At 45.4% G+C, this 21,136-nt stretch overlaps 1 pseudogene; it reads left to right on the top strand.

Moving 5' to 3' along the window:
• LOC142218199 (inter-alpha-trypsin inhibitor heavy chain H3-like) overlaps positions 1 to 21,136 on the top strand; it is a 72,905-nt pseudogene that overhangs the window by 49,663 nt on the left and 2,106 nt on the right.

Here is a 21,136-nt window from a genome sequence, read left to right as displayed (position 1 = left end):
CCAAACTGGGGTTTTTAGAGGCTCCCTCCACCATGAATTTGCCCAAACTGGGCTGTTTAGAGGCTCCCTCCACCATGAATTGGTCCAAACTGGGTTTTTTAGAGGCTCCCTCCACCATGAATTTCCCAAAACTTGGCTGTTTAGAGGCTCCCTCCACCATGAATTGGTCCAAACTGGGCTGGTTAGAGGCTCCCTCCACCATGAATTGGTCCAAACTGGGTTTTTTAGAGGCTCCCTCCACCATGAATTGGTCCAAACTGGGGTTTTTAGAGGCTCCCTCCACCATGAATTTGCCCAAACTGGGCTGTTTAGAGGCTCCCTCCACCATGAATTGGTCCAAATTGGGGTTTTTAGAGGCTCCCTCCACCATGAATTTGCCCAAACTGGGCTGTTTAGAGGCTCCCTCCACCATGAATTGGTCCAAACTGGGTTTTTTAGAGGCTCCCTCCACCATGAATTGGTCCAAACTGGGGTTTTTAGAGGCTCCCTCCACCATGAATTTGCCCAAACTGGGCTGTTTAGAGGCTCCCTCCACCATGAATTGGTCTAAACTGGGTTTTTTAGAGGCTCCCTCCACCATGAATTTCCCAAAACTTGGCTGTTTAGAGGCTCCCTCCACCATTAATTGGTCCAAACTGGGCTGGTTAGAGGCTCCCTCCACCATGAATTGGTCCAAACTGGGGTTTTTAGAGGCTCCCTCCACCATGAATTGGTCCAAACTGGGGTTTTTAGAGGCTTCCTCCACCATGAATTGGTCCAAACTGGGGTTTTTAGAGGCTCCCTCCACCATGAATTGGTCCAAACTGAGGTTTTTAGAGGCTCCCTCCACCATGAATTGGCCCAAACTCTGCTGGTTAGAGGCTCAATCCACCCTGATTTTCAAAACAAATGTTGGTGCCAACCTCAACTTACTACAAGGGCCAAATTCACTGCTGGTGACAAGCTCTCCTCACTGCAAGTGCCAAATACACATGTTTCAAGGTGTTTTCCTACTGTCAGAGAGGTGGTATTGAGTGTGTAAAGTGTGTAGTTGTTAGGCTGTGATGTTGGGGTAATAGAGGGTCTTTGGTGTGTTAGATGCCCCCAGACATGCTTCCCCTGCTGTCCCAGTTGTATTCCAGAGGTGTTGGCATCATTTCCTGTGGTGTCATAGTGGACTTGGTGACCCTCCAGACACGGATTTGGGTTTCCCCCTTAACGAGTATATGTTCCCCATAGACTATAATGGGGTTCGAAACCCGTTCGAACACACGAACATTGAGCGGCTGTTCGAATCGAATTTCGAACCTCGAACATTTTAGTGTTCACTCATCTCTAGTGATAACTGCTAGATGGGGTGAAGTGACGGGTCTGAGTGTTGGAACTCGCACTTATCTCCACTGTTTGCTGACTCTCTATTTAACCCTATTAGACTGCTGAACAGAAGTTGAGTTTCCATTACTGTACTATTGAGCTCAGTGGAGATGCAGTGCACAATTGCACCTAAGGGTATGTTCAACTGCGGAATTTGCCACGGATTTGGGGGTGGATTTCACACTAAATCCAGGGCAGATGCCAACCATAATCCACCTCCTGCTCAATTTTACTGTGGATTCCGTGGCTGATTCTGCCACAGAGTCTGTGGCTCGAGACTGCCTGCTGATTAGACCCATTCATCTGGGATTAGTCAGCAGTGGGAAACTGTAAGAGAATACCGATACACCCCATTATGGCTAGACCGCAGGCAAAAATATCGGTGGTGGAAAAGGAATTCCGCTTCATTTCCCACCGTGTGAACATTCCCCAATTTATTTTTGGTCACTTTCATATATATATATATATATATATATATATATTATATAGTATGTATAGTATGTAAGGCCTTACAAGCTCAGGATGGGCTATGGACACAGTTTGGGTTAGTGATGGGGTGGATGAACTTGAAACTTGAAATTAAAATCTTTTTACTAACACTTTTAGATTTTTATTTTCTTACATAATATGTCCTCCTAGAGGTCTAAGACTTTTACCTGTCCAGCAGCAATGCCTTGTATGACCTGATAAAATCCACCTGTTGAGAACATTATATAAGATGTTTGATTTGGCAAACTATTCTACAATGATAGGTCTTGTGGGGAACCCAGTGATTGTGGCAATGAGACAAATGAATGATCATAGAGTTGAAACATTTGTAAACTTTTTTTTTGTTTATTTGCTACATACTCGAGTATAAGCTGAATTTTTCAGCACAGTTTTTGTGCTGGTCTATGACCAGCCGCAATATCAATGTATAGAATCTCCCACAAAATAGTGGGAAAAAAAGAAACTTTAAAAAATAAAAAAATAAAAGTTCTAAATCTCTCCTTTCCCTAGAATACATACAAAAGTAGAAAATGACTGTGAAACACATACACATTAGGTATCCCTGTGTCTGGAAGTGCCCGGTCTACTGAATATAGGGTACCTGCAGTGCTCCTGTTCCGTCGGGAAGGGGTTAATAGGAGCACTGCAGATACCCTATATTCCCCCTTTCCCAGCACCCAAAAACCATTTTAATTTTTGAAATTTTCCAGTATCTGCTACATTTCCCCCCCTCGGTTTATACTTGAGTCAATAAGTTTTCCCAGTTTTTTGTGGTAAAATTAGGGACCTCGGCTTATATTCGAGTATATACGGTACATAAATATAAAACTCTATCTCTTTAAATGCGGTACATCATTTAATATTTCTTATGTTTTTCTTAGCAGGGCAAAATCAGTATCCATCATATAATCAAATAAGTCAGTGTAAGTAAGATATTCTTTATATTTTAAGAAACTGTAATGCAGCATGTATTTTACTTGTCTGTAATACCAACTTGGATTGTCTATAACTTTCAATCATTGTTATATGTATGTGAACTAGTTTCTTTCTTTATTATCTTCTATGATGACTGTATAATTTGGGAATGGGAGCTCAGTGGCAGTATCCTGGCTCGATATCTTGTGCAGACTCGGCGCTAGAGAGCATTATACTGTGTACGGGCAGCACGGTGGCTCAGTGGTTAGCATTGTAGCCTTGCAGTGCTAGAGTCCTGGATTCAGATCCAGCTAAGGACATCTGCAAAAAGTTTGTGTGTTCTCTCCATGTTTGGGTGGATTTCCTCCCACACTCCAAAGACATATTGATAGGGAATTTGGATTGTGAGTTCTATATGGGACAATGTTGACCATATGGGTCCGAGATAAAGAAAATGTTATATTTTCTATAATAACAATTGCTCATCAAAGGCAGAAATATCACTGTAAGAAATTGATTTTCATGAATGCTCTTTTTCCCCCCCTAGCTTACTCAAGTCAATATTACCCTTCAGTTTATGGTAGGTATTCTTTAATCTTAATCACTGAAAGAATTTTTCTTGTCTTTGTAAATCTCTGCTGACATGGGAGTAAATGCTCATAAATCCAACCTCCTAAAGTGGGATTTATGTGAAAAGCTGGTCAGTGCTGCTTTATGCTGTTTCTGTAACTCCCATAATAGTGAATGGGGGTTGTGGAAACAGCGTAGCACAGCTGAGCTGCACATATTCTGTAGCTTCACGGTTACTTAAATAGTATAAAAAATGTACTATTCTGTTTTTGTAATTGCTGTTCACCTGTATGAAGAGCGTATAGCAACACTTCTTGGCTGATCTTGTAAGTCCTGCCTTAGGGACTGGAACTTAAAGAGGACCTACCATGTCGTTATCAATGTGTGGTTTTATATACAGTCATGGCCAAAAGTTTTGAGAATGACACAAATCTTATATTTTCACATGATCTGCTGCCCTCTGGTTTTTATGTGTGTTTGTCAGATGTTTTTATCACATACAGAAATATAATTGCAATAATATTATGAGTAATAAAAGCTTATATTGACAGTTAGAATGAGTTAATGCAGCAAGTCCATATTTGCAGTGTTGACCCTTCTTCTTCAGGACCTCTGCAATTCTCCCTGGCATGCTCTCAATCAACTTCTGGACCAAATCCTGACTGATAGCAGTCCATTCTTGCACAATCAATGCTTGCATTTTGTCAGAATTTGTAGGTTTTTGTTTGTCCACCCATCTCTTGATGATTGACCACAAGTTCTCAATGGGATTAAGATCTGGGGAGTTTCCAGGCCATGGACCCAAAATCTCTGTTTTGTTCCCTGAACCATTTAGTTATCACCTTTTCTTTATGGCAAGGTGCTCCATCATGCTGGAAAAGGCATTGTTGATCGCCAAACTGCTCTTGGACGGTTGGGAGAAGTTGATCTTGGAGGACATTTTGGTACCATTCTTTATTCATGGCTGTGTTTTTAGGCAAGACTGTGAGAGAGCCGATTCCCTTGGCTGAGAAGCAACCACACACATGAATGGTTTCAGGATGCTTTACAGTTGGCATGAGACAAGACTGGTGGTAGCGCTCACCTCGTCTTCTCCGAATCAGCTGTTTTCCAGATGTCCCAAACAATCGAAAAGGGGATTAATCAGAGAAAATGACTTTACCCCAGTCCTCAGCAGTCCACTCCCTATACCTTTTGCAGAATATCAGTCTGTCCCTGATGTTTTTTTCTGGAGAGAAGTGGCTTCTTTGCTGCCCTCCTTGAGACCAGGCCTTGCTCCAAGAGTCTCCGCCTCACAGTGCATGCAGATGCACTCACACCTGCCTGCTGCCATTCCTGAGCAAGCTCTGCACTGCTGGTAGTCCGATCCCGCAGCTGAAACACTTTTAAGAGACGGTCCTGGCGCTTGCTGGTCTTTCTTGGGTGCCCTGGAGCCTTTTTGCCAACAATGGAACCTCTCTCCTTGAAGTTCTTGATGATGCGATAGATTGTTGACTGAGGTGCAATCTTTCTAGCTGCGATACTCTTCCCTGTTAGGTCATTTTTGTGCAGTGCAATGATGACTGCACGTGTTTCTTTAGAGATAACCATGGTTAACAGAAGAGAAACAATGATGCCAAGCACCAGCCTCCTTTTAAAGCGTCCAGTGGTGTCATTATTACTTAATCATGACAGATTGATCACCAGCCCTGTCCTCATCAACACCCACACCTGTGTTAATGGAGCAATCACTGAAATGATGTTAGCTGGTCCTTTTAAGGCAGGGCTGCAATGATGTTGAAATGTGTTTTGGGGGATAAAGTTCATTTTCTAGGCAAATATTGACTTTGCAAGTAATTGCTGTTAAGCTGATCACTCTTTATAACATTCTGGAGTATATGCAAATTGCCATTAGAAAAACTGAAGCAGTAGACTTTGTAAAAATTAATATTTGTATCATTCTCAAAACTTTTGGCCATGACTTTACTGTTAGAAAGCCGACAGTCTGCTGGATTCAACGCAGCATCAGCTTTCCCAATATGTGGCCTGGTGCTGGAGATATCGGTGACATTAAATTTGGCATCAATATCTCCCCACTGTCAGAATTGCAGGCCTTACAGCCTAGGGTCATTGCTGGGCTGTAAGGAACGTCTCCCTGACTGTACTCTTCCATAGACTTGTATTGTCAGATTGGGCGTTCCTTGGCAGTACAAGGTTGTGAAAGAAAATAGTTAGGGGGGATATTCCTCACAGCCCAGAGATGACACTGTAAGTCCCGCCCTTCTGACAATGGAGAGATATCAGTGCTGAAATTAACGGCATTGATATCTCCAGCACTGAGGCATATGCCGGGAAAGCGGACAGTGCACATTGCTTAGATGGGAATAACCTAATAATGACTTCTGATACATCTTTCTTATGTTGGACAGTAAGGGCTCATATTCTTCAGCGCAGTCTTTTTACTGTGCTTTCTATACATTTATTTTTCCCAACAATGACTTGTATATCTGGATAATCATTACCTGCCTTATTTCCTTCTATTAACAGTGGATTCGGACCCTCATTTCGTGATAAATGTTCCACAAAAGAATGACACACTGTGCTTCAATATTCAGGAGGAGCCAGGTGTGATCCTAAATCTTATCGAGGATAAAGAACTAGGTATGTTATAGAACTTGCCACCGAACACTTAGACTATAGGCACCTTTAAATCTTTTATTGTATTGTATCTGTTATTTTATTGCATGTATTTTGGCCTACAAAAACATTTTTATAATAGGTTTTGGTTAAAATTTTGCCCCACTCATAGCAAGCTAATCGCTATGAAATCCATCAGACAGGCTTGTCTTGATTTAGCCCCCTTCTCCCCTCTCCTGAATAATCTTATAAGATGATTTATGACCAAATTAAACTTTGATTTGGTCATAAATTAGTTTAGAAAATCATTCAGGAGAACAGAGTATATGTTAGCACGTAAAGCAAAGTTATGATCGTAACACATGTTTTAATGAGAGGAACAGAACCTCTTTGACCAGTACTAGTCAATGCCCTGATGGTAGCCCTGGGACTCCGTTTGATCCAGGACTTCAATCTCTGGCATTCCCATTGATTATAAATTAGAACGGGAATGAATTTGCAACCACTTATATTCTGGGGATACACAGCACTAAATGTAATGTGGGCTCCTCAAATGGAATCAAGTGTCATAGCAGAGTCTCCTATAGAAGTGCTACGTTGACCACCATTGTACTAAAGTATCCTGATGTCAGTAGCTTCTGCTTCATTTAGGTATTGCAGTCAATGGGGAACTTATTGGAAACAAGAAAGTTGACAATGTCATATCAAATGAAACTTATTTTGGAAGATTTGGGATTATACACAGAGAGATGAAGATAAGAATTGAGGTGACCACGGAGAAAATCACAATCCTGAACCATAAAGACAGAAAAACCTTCTCATGGGAGAAAACAAAGTCTATAAGCAAGGATGGGTAAGACATGTATAATTCATTTGAACTAGTAATAGTAGACTGGTGCAGTGATCAGCTGGTCAGTGGCGATTCGGTTCCAGAAAGTTACGACCGGCCACAAAATAAATTCATACCTGGGAACTTCATAGAAAAGTCACCTGGTCCACTGCAATGATCGGCCTACTATGAAGGTCTGTTCATCTTATTCTCCTCCAGGTTTAATCTGGTAGTCAACAAAAGAAGTGACGTGACCTTTTCATTTGGAGAAGGAGCAACTTTTGTAATCATTCTGCATGAAGTTTGGAAAGGTCACCGTCTCCACAGGGATTTCTTAGGATTTTACACTTTGGATGACCATACATTTTCTGAAGGAGTCCATGGACTGCTAGGTAACCTTTTATTATTGTATTATATAGTGATATAATTCTCAGTGTAATACTCTCATACAATCACTTATATTTTAATTATAAAATAGAGAATCTTACAATTTTTATTGTTACATACACCACGTTCCAAGTTATTATGCAAATCAGATGTCATTTTTTATTAATATTTTCAATTAAACTCATGTATGGTGTTTTAGGGCTCTTTGGAAATCCATCTCAAACACCTGCGGAAACGCAGCTCTTTTTGTTGCAGATTTTGTTGCGATTTTTTGAACCAAAGCCAGAAGTGGATTGAGCAGACGGTTGAAGAGTAAGAGCTTCTTATATATCTCCCATTCCCTTTGTAGCCACCTTTGCCTTTGGCTCAAAAAAAAAGCAGCATAATGTGCAAAGATATTCCACATTATTAAGGAACCTGCAGGTTTCAAGCAATATGGGAAGGAAGGGAAGAAAGAAAGAAATGATCTTTGCTGCCTAAAAGCATCAACTAGTGCAATGCCTTGGAAACGTTCTTAAAACATTAGATATTTCACAAAAACTTAAACATGATCATCGTACTATGAAGACTTTTATGGCTGATTCAGAGCACAGATGGGTTCAGGCAGATAAAGGCATAATAGTTTTCTATCAGACACCGGATAAAATACCATTACAAAGCAGCAAACAGTTATTTGAAACTGCTGTTGCCTTTAGAGTCCCACGAACCTTAAGGTGTAGGATCCTCCAAAGGATTGAATTTTTGCATAAAACCAACTATTTGGCCACCCCTAAACAATCAGTAATGGTTGCAATGTGCCCATACATGCATGAAGACTAGAGATGAGCGAACACTGTTCGGATCAGCCGTTCCGAACAGCACGCTCCCATAGAAATGAATGGAAGCACCTGGCACGGCGACCGGCCGGCAAAATGTACGTGCCAGGTGCTTCCATTCATTTCTATGGGAGCGTGCTGTTCGGAACGGCTGATCCGAACAGTGTTCGCTCATCTCTAATGAAGACTAATTTTGAAACAGCCTTGTTTACTCATAAGTGCCATGAAACCGTGGATGGTCCAGATGGATGAAGTAGTGGATGGTTGGTGGATGGTGTTATGTCAGTCCAGATAGCTGCAACGGGGCTAAGGAATACCAGTAGGAAATCTCGCCCTGCACTACTCCCACTAGCTAACCCGGTCCCTGCCTCACGGGTGTTGGTCGGCTGTTCTCAGGCTAAGCCTGACCCCGACAGCTCCTCTCTCACTGACACCGTAGGCCTAGAGGGAAGTGGGAGAAGGAATGCCCTATAAGATCTCTAGGGACTGGAGACTAAAGGGGGTCACCCCTAACGAACAAGTGAAGCTGCTACTGACAGGGACTGACAAGGGTGTGCGCTGACTAACAACACAAGCAGCACACAGGAAAAATGTGGGAAAGGATTCCCCCAAACCAATATGGGAAGGAACCATACACTAGGAAACAAACACAGGGAAACTGAGTAGAAATCAAAGGATAAGGCAATTCACTCTCACAGTCAATTATACACAGAGGGAGGATTGGTGAACACAGAAGGGAAAACACACAAACCAACTCGTTCACCCAAACCTCCCAAAAACCAACCACGGAACTTCCTCTATCCCAGAACACCACCTACTCCTCCTGCTAAGGCCTAGCTCTGTAAAAGCGACACTCAGCACAGAACCATGGGAGGCATGGGTTTAAATACAGAGTAGAGACCACTCCTCCCAGGTGCAAATGGGAGGACAGACTAATCAACCAGGAAAGAAAGCAATGAACCTAAATACTCCTAACAGATGGCCACCATGTCCCAACAAGGCTGTGACATCAGCAAGGAGGTAGTGGAGTCATGTTTTTGGGTGGAATCAGCTGGTATACCACTTTAGGGTCCTTGAAGGTATGAAAATTAACTGTGCAAAGTAGATCGACTTTTTATCTGAACACTTTCTTCCCTGGAACAAAAAGAACTGTGCCTTCCTTAGCAAAACCATCTTCATACATGGCAATGCACCATCTCATGTATCAAGGAATATCTCATTGGTTGCTATGGCGGTCATTGGCTGCTATGGTTATAAAAGGAGAGAAACTCATGGTTTGAACAATCATCCTCCCTGACCTATTGAGAACCTTTGGAGTATCATAAAGCAATAGATCTATGAGGGTGGGAGGCAGTTCACATCAAAACAGCAGCTTTGGAAGAAATTCAAGCAGAAACTATCCAAAGGCTCACAAGCTCAAGGGATGCAAGAATTGTGAAGGTGATTTTAAAAAAAAAGGGTTCCTGTGTTAACATGTAACTTGGCAATTAAGATATTTTTGGTTGAAATAGCTTTTGATTTCAGTAAATGTGACCTTATAATGCTTACAAATTACAAGTTGTCTCCTCTGCTCAGATATACAAGATACATTTGTGACAGAGAGGAATTAGTAAGGAGTAAGTATCTTCTGTGATTTTGCTCACTGGTAAACCTTTTTGGAATATTTTACTTTTCAAGGGCAATTTTTTCATGGAATCAATTACGAGATTACCAATGTTCACAAAACTGATAATCCTGAGAAGCCAGATGCAACAATGAAAGTGAAGAACAAGCTACTGACAGTGACAAGGTAAGGAATATTTCCTGGTATACACTCACCGGCCACTTTATTTGGTACACCATGCTAGTAACGGGTTGGACCCCCTTTTGCCTTCAGAACTGCCTCAATTCTTCGTGGCATAGATTCAACAAGGTGCTGGAAGCATTCCTCAGAGATTTTGGTCCATATTGACATGATGGCATCACACAGTTGCCGCAGATTTGTCGGCTGCACATCCATGATGCGAATCTCCCGTTCCACCACATCCCAAAGATGCTCTATTGGATTGAGATCTGGTGACTGTGGAGGCCATTGGAGTACAGTGAACTCATTGTCATGTTCAAGAAACCAGTCTGAGATGATTCCAGCTTTATGACATGGCGCATTATCCTGCTGAAAGTAGCCATCAGATGTTGGGTACATTGTGGTCATAAAGGGATGGACATAGTCAGCAACAATACTCAGGTAGGCTTTGGCGTTGCAACGATGCTCAATTGGTACCAAGGGGCCCAAAGAGTGCCAAGAAAATATTCCCCACACCATGACACCACCACCACCAGCCTGAACCGTTGATACAAGGCAGGATGGATCCATGCTTTCATGTTGTTGACGCCAAATTCTGACCCTACCATCCGAATGTCGCAGCAGAAATCGAGACTCATCAGACCAGGCAACATTTTTCCAATCTTCAATTGTCCAATTTCGATGAGCTTGTGCAAATTGTAGCCTCAGTTTCCTGTTCTTAGCTGAAAGGAGTGGCAGCCGGTGTGGTCTTCTGCTGCTGCAGCCCATCTGCCTCAAAGTTCGACGTACTGTGCGTTCAGAGATGCTCTTCTGGCTACCTTGGTTGTAATGGGTGGCTATTTGAGTCACTGTTGCCTTTCTATCAGCTCGAACCAGTCTGGCCATTCTCCTCTGATCTCTGGCATCAACAACGCATTTCTGCCCACAGAACTGCCGCTCACTGGATGTTTTTTCTTTTTCGGACCATTCTCTGTAAACCCTAGAGTTGGTTGTGCGTGAAAATCCCAGTAGATCAGCAGTTTCTGAAATACTCAGACCAGCCCTTCTGGCACCAACAACCATGCCACGTTCAAAGGCACTCAAATCACCTTTCTTCCCCATACTGATGCTCGGTTTGAACTGCAGGAGATTGTCTTGACCATGTCTACATGCCTAAATGCACTTAGTTGCCGCCATGTGATTGGCTGATTAGAAATTAAGTGTTAACGAGCAGTTGGACAGGTGTACCTAATAAAGTGGCCGGTGAGTGTATACTTCAATGGGGGACTCTCCAACAAACCCCTATGGATGCTGAAGTTTAAAGAGATCCTTTCACCACCTCCACCAACTCCAACTTTTTCCATCCTTCAGTAGGTACCGCTCCACTGTTTCTGGTGCAGTTTTAGCACCCAGTATGCTAATAAGGCTCTCTATTGTCAGCTGGGCAGTCCCAGGCTATCTGTTTCACCACAGGACCTCCTACCTGACAATAGAGAACCTAGTTAGCGTATTGGGGGCTAAAACTGATAGAACTAATTGTTCAAGAACAGTACGGTGTAGCGAAAAAAAAAAATCTAACTGTCAGAATCAGTGAAGTGGATCCTACTAAAGGATGCAAAGAATTGGAGTCTTGAATACTTGAGTCAGTTTGAGGACCCCTGGTCTATGTGATCAGTGGTCTCAGGGGTGACCGGGTACAGCTGGATTGGCTGCAGCAGAACATCTCTGTGTTAGGATGTGAGTGTTGTAGCAGAGAACTTGTACTCAGAGGAATACAGTCTACAGTGTTAAATTAAAGGGGTTGTCCAGCCAAGAAAAATACCTAGAAAGGCATACAACATTTTTTTCATCTCACCAGTCTCCTATTACTCCTGTCTGATATTTCCTGGTTCCCTGTCTGTCTATGTCAGGGGTCCTCAAACTTTTTAAACAGTGGGCCGGAGGCACAGCAGGTCGCACAGACATCGAGAGCGGTGCCCTCCAATAGGTAAAGTGAAGTGCGCTCCATGCCTGGCCCGAGCTCCCCAGGAGCTTCATTATAAATGCACGCCTGCCAGCGTTGTTGGCGGGGCCAGACAGAAGTGCTTGGCGGGCCGCATGTGGCCCGCGGGCCGCAGTTTGAGGACCCCTGGTCTATGTGATCAGTGGTCTCAGGGGTGACCGGGTACAGCTGGATTGGCTGCAGCTGAACATCTCTGTGTTAGGATGTGAGTGTTGTAGCAGAGAACTGGGAAGTGTCTAAATAGGAACAGTGGAGGATTGGTGAGTTCATGTATATAGAAGAGTGTGGAAAGATAGTTGTTGGCTGAAGAAGATTTTCTCTGACTACCGTCTAACATTTAGGCTTCTTTCACACATAGGGGGCACACACAAGACCATATTTGTCTTCGGAGTGCCTTCTGTTTCTTTAACTGAGAACACTTGGATAGCATTAGAATCCGTGCTATCCTATGGACTCTTGTACATGCCAGTCTTTTGTATCCATCCCTTTTTCTTTTGTCCTATTCATGTTTGTTTTCACTGACCTGAGCTGTCCAATGAAGTCTATGGATCAGTGAGAAAATTCGGATGGATCTTGGATGTAATCTGGGTGCCATCCATTTGTCACTGATCCATTGCCATGAGACAGATTTGAAAAAATGCGATCAGTGAAATACAAATGCAAAACATGAAATGTGTATATGAAAAACAGACGCAAAATGGATGGAAAATACAGTTGCGAAAATTGAAACCGTCATGTAAATGAGCACTAACTATTAGAGATGAGCGAACAGTGTTCTATCGAACTCATGTTCGATCGGATATTAGGCTGTTCGGCATGTTCGAATCGAATCGAACACCGCGTGGTAAAGTGCGCCATTACTCGATTCCCCTCCCACCTTCCCTGGCGCCTTTTTTGCTCCAATAACAGCGCAGGGTAGGTGGGACAGGAACTACGACACCGGTGACGTTGAAAAAAGTAGGCAAAACCCATTGGCTGCCGAAAACATGTGACCTCTAATTTAAAAGAACAGCGCCGCCCAGGTTCGCGTCATTCTGAGCTTGCAATTCACCGAGGACGGAGGTTTCCGTCCAGCTAGCTAGGGCTTAGATTCTGGGTAGGCAGGGACAGGCTAGGATAGGAAGGAGAAGACAACCAACAGCTCTTGTAAGAGCTAAATTCCAGGGAGAAGCTTGTCAGTGTAACGTGGCACTGACGGGCTCAATCGCCGCAACCCAGCTTTCCCAGGATCCTGAATGGAATACACTGTCAGTGTATTCCCGTATACCCGATATATACCCCGATACCCGTTCCAACGGTGTGCCCCCCCACCTTCACCCCAGAAATACCCTGCAAGTCCCCTAGCAATAGAATTGGGGCTATATACACCCACAATTTTTACTACTGGTATACAGTGCCATTGTCTGACTGGGAATTCAAAGAATATATTGGGAATACAAATACCCTCATTTCTTGCTACTGCCATATAGTGCCAGTTTCTGACTGGTAATTCAAAGAATATATTGGGGTTACGTGCACCCACAATTTTTACTACTGGTATACAGTGCCATTGTCTGACTGGGAATTCAAAGAATATATTGGGAATACAAATACCCTCATTTCTTGCTACTGCCATATAGTGCCAGTGTCTGACTGGGAATTCAAAGAATATATTGGGGTTACGTGCACCCACAATTTTTACTACTGGTATACAGTGCCATTGTCTGACTGGGAATTCAAAGAGTATATTGGGAATACAAATACCCTCATTTCTTGCTACTGCCATATAGTGCCAGTTTCTGACTGGTAATTCAAAGAATATATTGGGGTTACGTGCACCCACAATTTTTACTACTGGTATACAGTGCCATTGTCTGACTGGGAATTCAAAGAATATATTGGGGTTATAAATACCCTCATTTCTTGCTACTGCCATATAGTGCCAGTTTCTGACTGGGAATTCAAAGAATATATTGGGGTTACGTGCACCCACAATTTTTACTACTGGTATACAGTGCCATTGTCTGACTGGGAATTCAAAGAATATATTGGGGTTATAAATACCCTCATTTCTTGCTACTGCCATATAGTGCCAGTTTCTGACTGGTAATTCAAAGAATATATTGGGGTTACGTGCACCCACAATTTTTACTACTGGTATACAGTGCCATTGTCTGACTGGGAATTCAAAGAGTATATTGGGAATACAAATACCCTCATTTCTTGCTACTGCCATATAGTGCCAGTTTCTGACTGGTAATTCAAAGAATATATTGGGGTTACGTGCACCCACAATTTTTACTACTGGTATACAGTGCCATTGTCTGACTGGGAATTCAAAGAATATATTGGGAATACAAATACCCTCATTTCTTGCTACTGCCATATAGTGCCAGTGTCTGACTGGGAATTCAAAGAATATATTGGGGTTACGTGCACCCACAATTTTTACTACTGGTATACAGTGCCATTGTCTGACTGGGAATTCAAAGAATATATTGGGGTTATAAATACCCTCATTTCTTGCTACTGCCATATAGTGCCAGTTTCTGACTGGTAATTCAAAGAATATATTGGGGTTACGTGCACCCACAATTTTTACTACTGGTATACAGTGCCATTGTCTGACTGGGAATTCAAAGAATATATTGGGGTTATAAATACCCTCATTTCTTGCTACTGCCATATAGTGCCAGTTTCTGACTGGTAATTCAAAGAATATATTGGGGTTACGTGCACCCACAATTTTTACTACTGGTATACAGTGCCATTGTTTGACTGGGAATTCAAAGAGTATATTGGGAATACAAATACCCTCATTTCTTGCTACTGCCATATAGTGCCAGTTTCTGACTGGGAATTCAAAGAATATATTGGGGTTACGTGCACCCACAATTTTTACTACTGGTATACAGTGCCATTGTCTGACTGGGAATTCAAAGAATATATTGGGGTTATAAATACCCTCATTTCTTGCTACTGCCATATAGTGCCAGTTTCTGACTGGTAATTCAAAGAATATATTGGGGTTACGTGCACCCACAATTTTTACTACTGGTATACAGTGCCATTGTCTGACTGGGAATTCAAAGAGTATATTGGGAATACAAATACCCTCATTTCTTGCTACTGCCATATAGTGCCAGTTTCTGACTGGTAATTCAAAGAATATATTGGGGTTACGTGCACCCACAATTTTTACTACTGGTATACAGTGCCATTGTCTGACTGGGAATTCAAAGAATATATTGGGGTTATAAATACCCTCATTTCTTGCTACTGCCATATAGTGCCAGTTTCTGACTGGTAATTCAAAGAATATATTGGGGTTACGTGCACCCACAATTTTTACTACTGGTATACAGTGCCATTGTCTGACTGGGAATTCAAAGAGTATATTGGGAATACAAATACCCTCATTTCTTGCTACTGCCATATAGTGCCAGTTTCTGACTGGGAATTCAAAGAATATATTGGGGTTACGTGCACCCACAATTTTTACTACTGGTATACAGTGCCATTGTCTGACTGGGAATTCAAAGAATATATTGGGGTTATAAATACCCTCATTTCTTGCTACTGCCATATAGTGCCAGTTTCTGACTGGTAATTCAAAGAATATATTGGGGTTACGTGCACCCACAATTTTTACTACTGGTATACAGTGCCATTGTCTGACTGGGAATTCAAAGAGTATATTGGGAATACAAATACCCTCATTTCTTGCTACTGCCATATAGTGCCAGTTTCTGACTGGGAATTCAAAGAATATATTGGGGTTACGTGCACCCACAATTTTTACTACTGGTATACAGTGCCATTGTCTGACTGGGAATTCAAAGAATATATTGGGGTTATAAATACCCTCATTTCTTGCTACTGCCATATAGTGCCAGTGTCTGACTGGGAATTCAAAGAATATATTGGGGTTACGTGCACCCACAATTTTTACTACTGGTATACAGTGCCAATTTCTAACTAGGAATTCAAAATGCGCAAGGCTCCCGGAAAGGGACGTGGACGAGGCCGTGGGCGAGGTCGGGGGAATGGTTCTGGGGAGCAAGGTAGCAGTGAAGCCACAGGGCGTCCCGTGCCTACTCCTGTGGGGCAGCAAGCATTGCGCCACTCCACAGTGCCAGGGTTGCTTGCCACATTAACTAAACTGCAGGGTACAAACCTTAGTAGGCCCGAGAACCAGGAACAGGTCTTGCAATGGCTGTCAGAGAACGCTTACAGCACATTGTCCAGCAGCCAGTCAGACTCTGCCTCCTCTCCTCCTATTACCCAACAGTCTTGTCTTCCTTCCTCCCAAAATTCCGAAGCTTTACAGAACAATAACCCAAACTGTCCCTGCTCCCCAGAGCTGTTCTCCGCTCCTTTCATTGTCCCTCAACCTGCCTCTCCACGTCACGATTCCACGAACCTAACAGAGGAGCATCTGTGTCCAGATGCTCAAACACTAGAGTCTCCTCCATCTCCGTTCGATTTGGTGGTGGATGACCAGCAACCCACCCTCATCGACGATGATGTGACGCAGTTGCCGTCAGGGCATCCAGTTGACCGGCGCATTGTGCGGGAGGAGGAGATGAGACAGGAGTTGGAAGAGGAAGTGGTGGATGATGAGGACACTGACCCGACCTGGACAGGGGGGATGTCAAGCGGGGAAAGTAGTGTGGATGTTGAGGCAGGTGCAGCACCAAAAAGGGTAGCTAGAGGCAGAGGCAGAGGTCAGCAGCTTAGGCGAAGCCAGGCCACACCCGGAATCTCCCAAGATGTTCCAGTTCGTACCCAGCCCCGAAAAACTCCCACCTCGAGGGCACGTTTCTCGAAGGTGTGGAGTTTTTTCAAGGAATGCGCCGAGGACAGATATAGTGTTGTCTGCACAATTTGCCTCTCGAAATTGATTAGGGGCTCTGAGAAGAGCAACCTGTCCACCACTTCAATGCGCCGTCATTTGGAATCCAAGCACTGGAATCAGTGGCAGGCAGCAACGGCAGGACAAAGGCCGCCTGCCGTTCACGCCACTGCCACTGCCTCTGCCACTGCCTCTGCCTCTGCCACTGCCACTGCTGACTGTGCTGGCGATGCACTCCAGAGGACGAGCCAGGACACCACTTCATCTGCCTCCGCCACTTTGTTGACTTCTACCTCATCCTCCCCTGGTCCTGTCTTATCTCCTTCTCCTGCACCATCAAAGGCACCATCAGGCGTTTCTTTACAACAACCCACCATCTCTCAGACATTGGAGCGGCGGCAGAAGTACACTGCTAACCACCCACACGCGCAAGCCTTGAACGCCAACATCGCTAAACTGCTGGCCCAGGAGATGTTGGCGTTCCGGCTTGTTGAAACTCCCGCCTTCCTGGACCTGATGGCAACTGCGGCACCTCGCTATGCCGTCCCTAGCCGTCACTACTTCTCCCGGTGTGCCATCCCCGCCTTGCACCAGCACGTGTCACTCAACATCAGGCGGGCCCTTAGTTCCGCGCTTTGCACAAAGGTCCACTTGACCACCGACGCGTGGACAAGTGCATGCGGACAGGGACGCTACATTTCACTGACGGCACACTGGGTGAATGTAGTTGAGGCTGGGACTGCTTCCCAAACTGGCCCGGTGTACCTCGTCTCCCCGCCTAACATTCCTGGCAGGGACACGAGAAGAACACCCCCCTCCTCCTCCTCCTCTACCGCCTCCTCCTCCGCCACCGCCTCCTCCTCCGCCACCGCCTCCTCCTCCGCTGTTAGATTGACCCCAGCTACGAGTTGGAAACGTTGCAGCACTGGCGTTGGTAGACGTCAGCAGGCTGTGCTGAAGCTGATCAGCTTGGGGGACAGACAGCACACTGCCTCCGAGGTGAGGGATGCCCTCCTCGATGAGACGGCAATATGGTTTGAGCCGCTGCACCTGGGCCCAGGCATGGTCGTTTGTGATAACGGCCGGAACCTGGTAGCAGCTCTGGAGCTTGCCGGACTCCAACATGTTCCATGCCTGGCCCACGTCTTCAACCTAGTGGTGCAACGTTTCCTAAAGAGCTACCCCAATGTTCCAGAGCTACTGGTGAAAGTGCGGCGCATGTGCGCCCACTTTCGCAAGTCGACAGTAGCCGCTGCTAGCTTAAAATCTCTCCAGCAACGCCTGCATGTGCCACAACACCGGCTTTTGTGCGACGTCCCCACACGCTGGAACTCAACGTTTCAGATGTTGAATAGAGTGGTTGAGCAGCAGAGACCTTTGATGGAATACCAGCTACAAAACCCTAGGGTGCCACAAAGTCAGCTGCCTCAGTTTCACATCCATGAGTGGCCATGGATGAGAGACCTTTGTGACATCCTACGGGTCTTTGAGGAGTCCACAAGGAGGGTGAGCTCTGAGGATGCGATGGTGAGCCTTACAATCCCGCTCTTGTGTGTTCTGAGAGAATCCCTGATTGACATCAGGGATAACTCAGATCACACAGAGGAGTTAGGGATAGCATCCGATCCGTCACAGCTGGAGAGTAGGTCCACACATCTGTCCGCTTCACTGCGTTTAATGGAGGAGGAGGAGGAGGAGGAGGAGGAAGAAGAGTTGTCCGATGATGTGATGGTGATACAGGAGGCTTCCGGGCAACTTCGAATCGTCCCATTGTTGCAGCGCGGATGGGTAGACATGGAGGATGAGGAGGAAATGGAGATTGAACTTTCCGGTGGGGCCAGAGGAGTCATGCCAACTAACACTGTGGCAGACATGGCTGAGTTCATGTTGGGGTGCTTTACAACCGACAAGCGTATTGTCAAAATCATGGAGGACAACCAGTACTGGATCTTTGCTATCCTTGACCCCCGGTATAAAAACAACATCTCGTCTTTTATTCCGGTAGAGGGGAGGGCCAATCGCATCAATGCTTGCCACAGGCAATTGGTGCAGAATATGATGGAGATGTTTCCAGCATGTGACGTTGGCGGCAGGGAGGGCAGTTCCTCCAGTAGGCAACCAAGTTCTCACCGGTCCACACAAACGAGGGGCACACTGTCTAAGGTCTGGGACACCTTGATGGCACCCCCTCGCCAAAGTGCCGCCACGGAGGGTCCTAGTGTCACCAGGCGTGAGAAGTATAGGCGCATGTTGCGGGAATACCTTTCCGACCACAGCCCTGTCCTCTCCGACCCCTCTGCGCCCTACACGTATTGGGTGTCGAAGTTGGACCTGTGGCTTGAACTTGCCCTATATGCCTTGGAGGTGCTGTCCTGTCCTGCCGCCAGCGTCCTATCTGAGAGGGTGTTCAGTGCAGCCGGTGGCATCATCACTGACAAGCGCACCCGTCTGTCAGCTGAGAGTGCCGACCGGCTCACTTTGATAAAAATGAACCACCACTGGATAGAGCCTTCATTTTTGTGCCCACCTGTGTAAAGCACCCCAACATGAAACTCCATGTCTGTACTCAACCTCTCCAATTCCTCCGCATCCTCATACTCATCCACCATAAGCGTTGCACAATTCTGCTAATACTAGGCTCCCTCCAACATGATTTCCCCCAACTCTGCTGGTTAGAGGCTCCCTCCACCCTGATTTCCACCAACTCTGCTGGTTAGAGGCTCCCTCCACCCTGCTTTCCCACAACTCTGCTGGTTAGAGGCTCCTTCCACCATGAATTTGCCCAAACTGGGCTGTTTAGAGGCTCCCTCCACCATGAATTGGTCCAAACTGGGCTGGTTAGAGGCTCCCTCCACCATTAATTGGTCCAAACTGGGCTGGTTAGAGGCTCCCTCCACCATGAATTTGCCCAAACTGGGCTGTTTAGAGGCTCCCTCCACCATGAATTTGCCCAAACTGGGCTGTTTAGAGGCTCCCTCCACCATTAATTGGTCCAAACTGGGCTGGTTAGAGGCTCCCTCCACCATTAATTGGTCCAAACTGGGCTGGTTAGAGGCTCCCTCCACCATGAATTGGTCCAAACTGGGTTTTTTAGAGGCTCCCTCCACCATGAATTTGCCCAAACTGGGCTGTTTAGAGGCTCCCTCCACCATGAATTGGTCCAAACTGGGCTGGTTAGAGGCTCCCTCCACCATGAATTTCCCAAAACTTGGCTGTTTAGAGGCTCCCTCCACCATTAATTGGTCCAAACTGGGCTGGTTAGAGGCTCCCTCCACCATGAATTGGTCCAAACTGGGGTTTTTAGAGGCTCCCTCCACCATGAATTGGTCCAAACTTGGCTGTTTAGAGGCTCCCTCCACCATGAATTGGTCCAAACTGGGGTGGTTAGAGGCTCCCTCCACCATTAATTGGTCCAAACTGGGCTGGTTAGAGGCTCCCTCCACCATTAATTGGTCCAAACTGGGCTGGTTAGAGGCTCCCTCCACCATGAATTTGCCCAAACTGGGCTGTTTAGAGGCTCCCTCCACCATGAATTTGCCCAAACTGGGCTGGTTAGAGGCTCCCTCCACCATGAATTGGTCCAAACGGGTTTTTAGAGGCTCCCTTCACCATGAATTGGTCCAAACTTGGCTGTTTAGAGGCTCCCTCCACCATGAATTGGTCCAAACTGGGGTGGTTAGAGGCTCCCTCCACCATTAATTGGTCCAAACTGGGCTGGTTAGAGGCTCCCTCCACCATTAATTGGTCCAAACTGGGCTGGTTAGAGGCTCCCTCCACCATGAATTGGTCCAAACTGGGGTTTTTAGAGGCTCCCTCCACCATGAATTGGTCCAAACTTGGCTGTTTAGAGGCTCCCTCCACCATTAATTGGTCCAAACTGGGGTGGTTAGAGGCTCCCTCCACCATGAATTGGTCCAAACTGGGTTTTTTAGAGGCTCCCTCCACCATGAATTTGCCCAAACTGGGCTGTTTAGAGGCTCCCTCCACCATGAATTGGTCCAAACTGGGTTTTTTAGAGGCTCCCTCCACCATGAATTGGTCCAAACTGGGCTGGTTAGAGGCTCCCTCCACCATGAATTGGTCCAAACTGGGGTTTTTAGAGGCTCCCTCCACCATGAATTGGTCCAAACTTGGCTGTTTAGAGGCTCCCTCCACCATGAATTGGTCCAAACTGGGGTGGTTAGAGGCTCCCTCCACCATTAATTGGTCCAAACTGGGCTGGTTAGAGGCTCCCTCCACCATTAATTGGTCCAAACTGGGCTGGTTAGAGGCTCCCTCCACCATTAATTGGTCCAAACTGGGCTGGTTAGAGGCTCCCTCCACCATGAATTTGCCCAAACTGGGCTGTTTAGAGGCTCCCTCCACCATGAATTTGCCCAAACTGGGCTGGTTAGAGGCTCCCTCCACCATGAATTGGTCCAAACGGGTTTTTAGAGGCTCCCTTCACCATGAATTGGTCCAAACTTGGCTGTTTAGAGGCTCCCTCCACCATGAATTGGTCCAAACTGGGGTGGTTAGAGGCTCCCTCCACCATTAATTGGTCCAAACTGGGCTGGTTAGAGGC

This window comes from Leptodactylus fuscus, chromosome 9 (genome assembly GCF_031893055.1).
Source record: "Leptodactylus fuscus isolate aLepFus1 chromosome 9, aLepFus1.hap2, whole genome shotgun sequence".
In the NCBI taxonomy this organism is placed as follows: domain Eukaryota; kingdom Metazoa; phylum Chordata; class Amphibia; order Anura; family Leptodactylidae; genus Leptodactylus; species Leptodactylus fuscus.
Note: the sequence above shows the minus strand (reverse complement) of the source record. Positions and strands in the feature narration are given on the sequence as shown.